Source organism: Lycium ferocissimum, chromosome 2 (genome assembly GCF_029784015.1).
Source record: "Lycium ferocissimum isolate CSIRO_LF1 chromosome 2, AGI_CSIRO_Lferr_CH_V1, whole genome shotgun sequence".
In the NCBI taxonomy this organism is placed as follows: domain Eukaryota; kingdom Viridiplantae; phylum Streptophyta; class Magnoliopsida; order Solanales; family Solanaceae; genus Lycium; species Lycium ferocissimum.
In genome coordinates this window covers 2,454,293-2,462,579 of record NC_081343.1, presented here as the reverse complement: position 1 = coordinate 2,462,579, position 8,287 = coordinate 2,454,293, and the positions used below count along the sequence as shown (strand labels likewise).

At 38.8% G+C, this 8,287-nt stretch overlaps 1 non-coding gene across 1 annotated transcript; it reads left to right on the top strand.

The window, feature by feature from the left end:
- The first annotated feature begins 700 nt into the window (after window positions 1-700).
- On the top strand, window positions 701-806 carry LOC132048465 (small nucleolar RNA R71). The gene has a single exon (XR_009412998.1). It is a non-coding gene; the product is annotated as a small nucleolar RNA R71 (small nucleolar RNA).
- Window positions 807-8,287: the final 7,481 nt, after the last annotated feature.

Genomic DNA, 8,287 nt, shown 5'->3' with positions numbered 1-8,287 from the left:
AGATCCCACAATTTTAGTCAGCGCCTTCAATGTTCTATCTACTTTATCTTGGTTGGATAGCACCTTCTCTAGCATGCTCTCTAACTTAGAACTCCCTTGCACATTCGACTGACCTTTTGGTGGAATATAGGGATTGGAACTCCTATTTCCAAAGTTATTGCTATTGTTGTAGTTCCCCTAGTTTGAGCCACTATAGTTGTTGTTGTAATTACCTTATCCCTGTTGAGGTCTCCATTGATTCTGAGTCTGATTTTGATAGCCTCCTTGGTAGTTCTGCCTTTGGTGACACCCGTGAGAGTTATTAACATAGCTAGCATCCTCATACTGCATAGGAGGCCCCTCTTGAACTTGGTACATTCCCTTGGGCTTTCCCAGAACTTCTTCAACAACATTAACTTTCTTCGCTTCCTTTTCATCAAGTCTCTTGGTCAGCAAAGAAATATTGGTTGTTATCTGAGATAGAGTGTGCTGAGTCTCTTGATTCTCCTTCACAATGTTTTGGATCATTGGAGCTCCATAGGTTACACTGTTAGAACCACCCCAATGCCATGCTTGATTATGAGTAGTAAGTTGATCAAGCAACTGAGTGATTAGGGCCTAAGTCTTGTCCATAAAACACCCACCAGCTGCATTGTTCGCCACTGCTTGTTTCAATGGATCTAGCCCTCTATAGAACTTCTCCATTAATATATAATCTAGAAAACCATGATTTGGAGATTTCTGCAAATATTCCTTGAATCTCCACCAAGCTTCTAATAGTTGTTCCGCCGAAAGTTGTTTGAAATCATATATCTTGTCATGAATTTCAGCTTTCTTGCTTGGGGAAACCACTTCTTGAGAAAAATAGCAACAAGCTCACGCATGAATAGTGTTGTGGGGCAGCTTCTCAAACCAAACTCTTGCTTCACCGGCTAAAGAGTAGTTGAAAACTCTTAGTCGAGTAGCATCATCTAGAACAACATTCTGCATATGTTGGGCACACACACCCACGAAATTCTTCAAATATTGGTGAGGGTCATCATCAATAGAGTTTCAAAAATATCCTCCAAGTTTGAGCGGTTGGTAGATAGTGGACTCAATCTTGCAGTTTGCAACATTCACCCTAGGTGGAGCAATAGTAGATGCGTATTCTACCTCGTCTAGCATATTCGCAAAGACATTCTCAACCTCCACTTCCACTGGTGGGTCATGCACTTGTACAACCCTACCACTAGTTGTTCCACGTCCTCCTCATCCCGCCATAATCACCTTATTCAAAAAAAAATAGCAAACAAGGTGTGATGGAATAGAAAAAGATCTTTAAGTAAAGCACAAACTCTTTAGTAATTTCAAAATCGTATTCCCCGGCAACGGCGCCAAAATTTGATAAGCTCAAATTACACCTATTAAATGATATAAAGCGGACGATGTCAAATATAGTAACCCAACTAGGTTGGGGTCGAATCTGTCACGACCCAATCCCGTAGGCCGCGACTGGTGTCCTAACTGGACACCCATACGTACCTACCTAACAGATCTGACATACCAAATGGCTAAATTCCGTTTAGACATCCATAAATTCATACCGATATAAAACGCATCGCACGAACATACATACACATTTATACATGCTTAAACCCGTACGGAGCGGCCGTTAGGGCTATCATAGTAAGCGAGAATTACTCGATCGCGTACTCGTACTCACTCACCGTAACCGTGACAACCCACAACCCACAAACATGTCTACAGGCCTCTAACATACGTAACAGAATCAGAAGACGGGACAGGGCCCCGCCGTACCCAAATGATCATATGTACAAAGCAGACAAACAACAAAAGGTATATACCAAAAATATCAGCTCCGGATCAAAGGGAGCTCTTCAGACAGCAAACCGATGTCCTAAACTGGCGGCGTATCACGCGGCGCGTCTGTACCTGCGGGCATGTAGCGCAGCCCCCGAAGAACAGGGGGTCAGTACGAAGGTGTACCGAGTATGTAAAGCGAAAATATAACATACATAATCATAATAATCAGAGTCAGATATATAAAATCATAACGGACGTAATCATAATATGTCGATCTAAGTCGAGTGTAGTCGACGAAGTTTCAATACGGACTCGTAGGTACAAAATGTGGCCGACGGAAGCACAACGCAAATCGTATGCACCGGAGTGTGATTATAAATCGTAAAATGTAGTCCGAGATACGAGGCGTAACGTACGACTCTCGACGGAACCGAACTCGGAAGTATGACGTACGTAATCGAGTCCGAATCGTACGTACGTAAATATGACGTACGGAGTCATGATATCCGTACGTACGTATGTGTGCACGTAATCATGCACGCGAGTTATAAGCATATACGTACATACATATCATATATCGATCCCGGCCCTTTAATAAGGGACGCGGTAACGAACCCGGCCCTCGTCGTACGGACGCGGTGGACGTACGATCGTATCAAATGCCATCCCGGCCGCCATCCCCATAATATCACATAATCAAATCATAATCGACATAAACAGATCCCGCCCGCACATCCGAGGGACGCGGTGAACAATGCAAAGGGAAGTGCACGAATCACGTAACTCGGCCCGGCGCGGTGAAGGAAACATTGAGGCATCCACGAACAGATCAATGAGAAACCATATGCATACAGACCGACATACAGACTTAATGAAACTGAAATAGTTCAGAAGCGTTCTAGATGTCATAACACTTATCATATGGTAGCCAAGAGTTAACTATGAAAATCGAACAAAAGGAGTCAATTTTTGCTTTATAAGAACTATCAGGGTTTTGTGGGCCCACCTCGGACCCAACCATAGCGAAGTACGTAAATCATGGATAATAAACCTTAGGGAGTGGTCCATAATCATCTTAGAGTGTTCCTACTCCATTTAGGGAAGTTAGGCGCATATAGGCAATTTTGCCGACAAAAGGTAAGGGAATAATTCAATCTTACTGAATGATTTTGAGCTATTTTCAATCTCGGAGTATGAGAAGCAGAAGTGAGATCGAGGCTCGCTTTCAAGCCTGTTACATTCAGAACATGCCAAAGAATAAAGGGCAAGACTTTACATACCTTGGTTTCGCCTTACGCTCGTCCAATTTCAATTCCAGTTTCGTTAAAAATCTGCAAATGGTCACCTATACCAGTTACTATTCATGAGAGTTAACATTTCAATCTTGGGTTTATACTTGTCTACCGAAATTTTGGCAGCACCTCCCCTATAAATGTGACACCCCGAGAATTAACTCGGCTAGAACAATCAACAACAACCCAACAACAACACCAACAACAACAATTATCGACTAGAATCGCTTACTAGCATAATTAGTCTTCTTTCCTCATAAAGCAACAACTTCCAAACTAACTTTACATTTTCAAACTAATATCAATGCTTACATATGCAAATAATAATCCGAGGCCATTCAAATACGTCTTAAGAACATCCCAAGGGATCCATATAATGTCCAAACAACTCAAACAACAAGTCAACTTACCCGAAATCCATCAACAACATATTTTCTTCCTTCACAATTCACAAATTACGTCAACAAACCATGCTTTAACAACATTATTCTTAAAAGTTCAAGAAACTACATTACGTCATATTAATCCTTAAAATCAGCCCACACAATTTTTGCTTCAACTAGGGATCATTAACCATCATTTTTATATCATATAACGCATGACGACAATAACCAAAACACCATATAACATCAGCTCACCATGGCTGCCCCAAAACTGTCCATACACGGCCAGCATCCACAAGTAGAATTTCATGAGTTTCATTCATTTTCTGCACTCTACAACAACATACAAACATGCTAAATACAATGAATTCATTACTCCTAATCATACAACACCTATACACGGCCAAGTGCCCTTACCCACGGTCCAACTTCAACATCTTATATTCTCATGATTTTCATTCATTTCGACACATTACAACAACACACAACAAGCTAGATAGAATTGTTTCATCACTCCTAACATGCCACACATATGCACGGCTACACACACATATACACACGGCCACATGGCAACATCCACATATTCATAGCTTCCATCATTTCCACACTTCACAACACCTACAAACCATCCATAATATATGAAAATAAGAATGAAATCTTACCTCCTTCCCTTCACTTCTTCACCACGGCTAAGCCTCAACTTTGCATGGAAGAGTACTTTGCAAGCTTCCACAACCACTCCACGTTGTTCCTCACCTTCTAATGAGTTGAAAAGCTTGAAGAATTTATTTTTTGGACCAAGAACAAGCTCCAAGAATTTTTTTCTTTTCTCTTCTCCTCTCTTTTTTCTCTATGGCCGATTGCCTCTCTTCTTTTTTCTTCTTGATTTTTCTTTTGCTTTCTTGAATATTCCAAAGGATGAACATGTATATATACATGTCATCTCTTCTAATTAAATGTCACATGACTTTCATGTGACATGGGCTTGGGCCAACATCATGGCCGGCCACCCTTCTCTTGGGCCTAAATTTTCTATTTTTTTTTTGAGCCCAATTCTTCATGAATCATATTTTGCAATTCCCGAAATAAATTTTCAAAATTCCAAATTTGCCCTTAGGCCTTCTCCATTGTTTCCGCATTCAAACTTCCATAACCAACATACACATACTAAGAAAAATCCAAACATGACCTTGTTCCTTACAAGTCAAGGTTAATTCCAAGTTTTCCAAATGCGCAAAATTGCCGGATGTAACAGAATCCCACAGGGAATATGGTGTGAAAATGTTACTAAAGTCGTAGAGTACTTTCTTGCGGTCTAGTTTCATATTCCGTTGAGTTTGTAGAAAATTGGTTGTTTATTAACTAATTGCTTTGATTGTAATGAATATGATTTATGAAACCAAGGTTGTGTCCCCATTTAGATAGAGTGTATGCTATGAGTATTGATTCTTGATATACTTCTAATGGATCGTTGTAAGAATGCACTTAACCTCTAATAGAATCCCTAATATTTTCCAATAGTTAAGGATTATCTCTCTTTATGATTTTCCCAAATATAAAAGAGTTTATATGAAGAACAATTAATCTTGTTCCAAGTAAATTCCTTTTATCCCTAAGTGAATCTATTAAACGAGGGTTAACGCCCCGCGTTCTTGTTACTTGTTCTTACCAAACTCTAATTTATCTTCCTAAATAAAACAAGGTTTATGGCTTAAGTTAATGTTTGCAACCATCAAATAACAATCTAGAACAAAGAATAAGTAAACCCTAACAATCCATTATGCATCTATCAATTTCAATTTCCAATCACATAACACACATCCTGGGGTTCACAACCTTAGTAATTGATTTAGCTACTCATATTGGAGAAAGAACAACATAAGATAATGGAAATCATAATGCTTACGATTGATTGGGATTAGAATAAAGTAATTGCAATTGTCTTGTTCTCCAAAAAGCTTCAAGAACTATAAAGTATTCAATGCTAGAATAATAGAACTGAAATCTGATGAATAATAATCTACAAAAACCCGTAAATCTCTTGCTCTTGTCCGTAAATCTCTTGCTCTTGTGTCTACATCAAGTATTTATAATGGTCCAAGTCGTGGAAGATAAGTTGACAAAAGTGCCCCCGTGGATGTAAATATTATATGGTCCGTAAATCTCTTGCTCTTGTCCGTAAAATTGATGTCTGCTATCAGAATCTAGGCCATTCTTCACGGACTGTAAATGATTTATGGTCCGTAGATCTTGACCGGGAATTCAGTACTTAAACTTGGACTTGCTGTTGTTGATCTATGGTGGAAATTTACGGATCGTAAATATTCTACGCTCTGTACTTTTCTGCCATCAATTTTTTCTTCCCTGCAGTTGTTTCTGTAACTGATTTACGCCAACACTGATGGACCGTAAATAATATACGAACCGTCTTTCTCCTCCGTAAAATTCCATCTTCAATTGCGTCCACTTTTTGCACATCTTTTCTGCTCTTTTTACCAAATCTCCCGACTTTCGCCATAAACACACTAAATACCCGCAACACGACAAAAACACATAAAAGACCCCAACTTGCCTGAAAAACAAGTAAAACACACCGTGAAAAAGCATCAAATGTGCCGAAATTACGCGGCACGTCAAGGTTCCCACTGGTGATCTAGGCTACAAGCCTGGAAGGTGTGCTTCTTGTTTGTTAAATACAGTCTGCGTTCTCTCGTTGACATTTGTATCTTTGCTGGTGATAATGGATGTACGTCATTTTATAACTCACTCTTGACGAAATTTCTTTTTCTCTACCTTTGAATTCACATTTTCCTATTTGGTCATTGAGATTTTTCCATATGCTATTTTTATTTTTATTTTCTGTCTTTAGTTTGGAGGTTTGAAAAGAACACTGTAATTTTTATATTTTGGACCACATATTGGACCAGAATTTCCCGATTTGAAGGTGGTTATAGGGTGAGAGTTGAGTTCGTTCCTTGGATTTGTAGTTTGTACGGGGACTTTGACATCTACTTCGAGTTGGTTATGTCATTCTTTCTTTTTTCAGTTCAGCTAATATAGAGTTTAAATGGTAGAATCTGTATGTGGCATAATCATGATTTCCTTCTAGTGGCTGTCGGACTAATTTGGCTTACAGTTTACTGCCTAGTATTTGCTTTTTACTGCACCCACACTTTGCTCCTTTTTATTTTACACGAATTTTCTTGAAACTGTAACAATAAAAGGAGCTTAAATAGTTTTTACTGAATATATGTTCTCAATTGCAGGATTCAGCTTATTGAATTTCGGTCAAATGCTGGACATTTCGACAAAAGTGAGCCTCTTTTAATCACTTGGATACAGTAACACATTTGCTCTCTTCATAACCTATTTCCTCTTCTTCTGTCGGGTCCGACTGCCTCCGGCGAAATTCAACTTGATGGACTGTTGTGCTCTAAACTTCATAAGGATAATTAGCAGGCTCCGCCAAATGACCTATCTGGTGAAGAATCTTTTTCATACTGTTAATAATGGAAATGGACCTAACTTATCCATACCTGTTGTTTACTCTGTAGGGATTCTTGAAGAATGGGTTGTATCAATTCTCCATGGAAGAAAAGCATTGGAACTACTAAGAAACAAGAATTCTCTTTATGTACTGTACATAGATCGTGTTATCAGAGTCGTGGCAAAGCAAGTTGGAGAGTTGTCATTTCTGCGAGCAGAAGCTAAACCCACAGATTCTTGAGAACTTGTTTAGCTAAGCACTGACGTGGGGCTTTTCCCTTGTGAGCTGTAAGGAACTTGCTTTCAAAACAATTCTTCTTTCCTTTAAATTTTAAGTAACAAAGCATCTGCGATGACAGAGCAGTCCGCAGCTGCTTTCTTACTTAAAATTCAAAGAGTTCTTATCTAATTAATTCCCCGAGCATCTAAGATTAAAGCTGATACTTTTCAACTAAATTCGTTCACCTTGGAAGTTGAGTTCAATGTTTTCCATATTTGTATTGAACTTCACGATGACTACACTTACCATTTTGTAGTTGTCATTTTTTCTACATGTTTTTCCACTCTCTCTGTCTACCTCTCTATCTCTGTGCAAACCCCTCCTCTCCCTTTCCTGGAAAAAGAGAAAGATACTCTTTAAATGTGAAAAGATGAAACAGCATATAAAGAATGAAATTGGACAAAATTTACATGACAGTAACAATGCAGAATAAAATCCCACATCTCTATGCTGAACCTGATTCCTGGTTGAAATATGTTCCATCAGAGCGGCTTAAGCAAGTCTTTGACTTCCTTTGGCGTTGCTATTTTTCATTACATGCAAATTGCTCAAGTTACTGGTATTCATTAACATGCCAAGCAATTTAGATCTTGCGTAGAGGAGGTTGTTGGACGGTTTGACTTTTGGCTCTTTGTTGTTTAATCTAGACATGTTCTTTCCCCATTTTTTACTTTTCTTTGTGATAGCAGGGGGTAGGAATCTGAATCAGATAAGTTTACTTATAAACCAAGAACTCATATTCTAGTACTACCTATTGTCTTACCCAACTTTAGAGTTGTCCCTTGTCCCCGCCTTGTTCATCTTTCAAACTATATTTTGAAGGGTAATTACGCTGTCCTTAAAACGTTTTTCTCCTTTTATGCCAGATTATAATACCAAAAGTTCATATATTTGAAAGATGCGAAAAGGTGTATTGTATTGGATACACTTCTGCTTTTTGCTTGATATATAGTGTCCTTCTCGACTCCCATCTAACCAGAATTGCTCATATCATACATTCACTTCTCATCTCTGGTATTTTCTACTGCATTGTACGTCATCTCCCAATTTAATTACTGCTT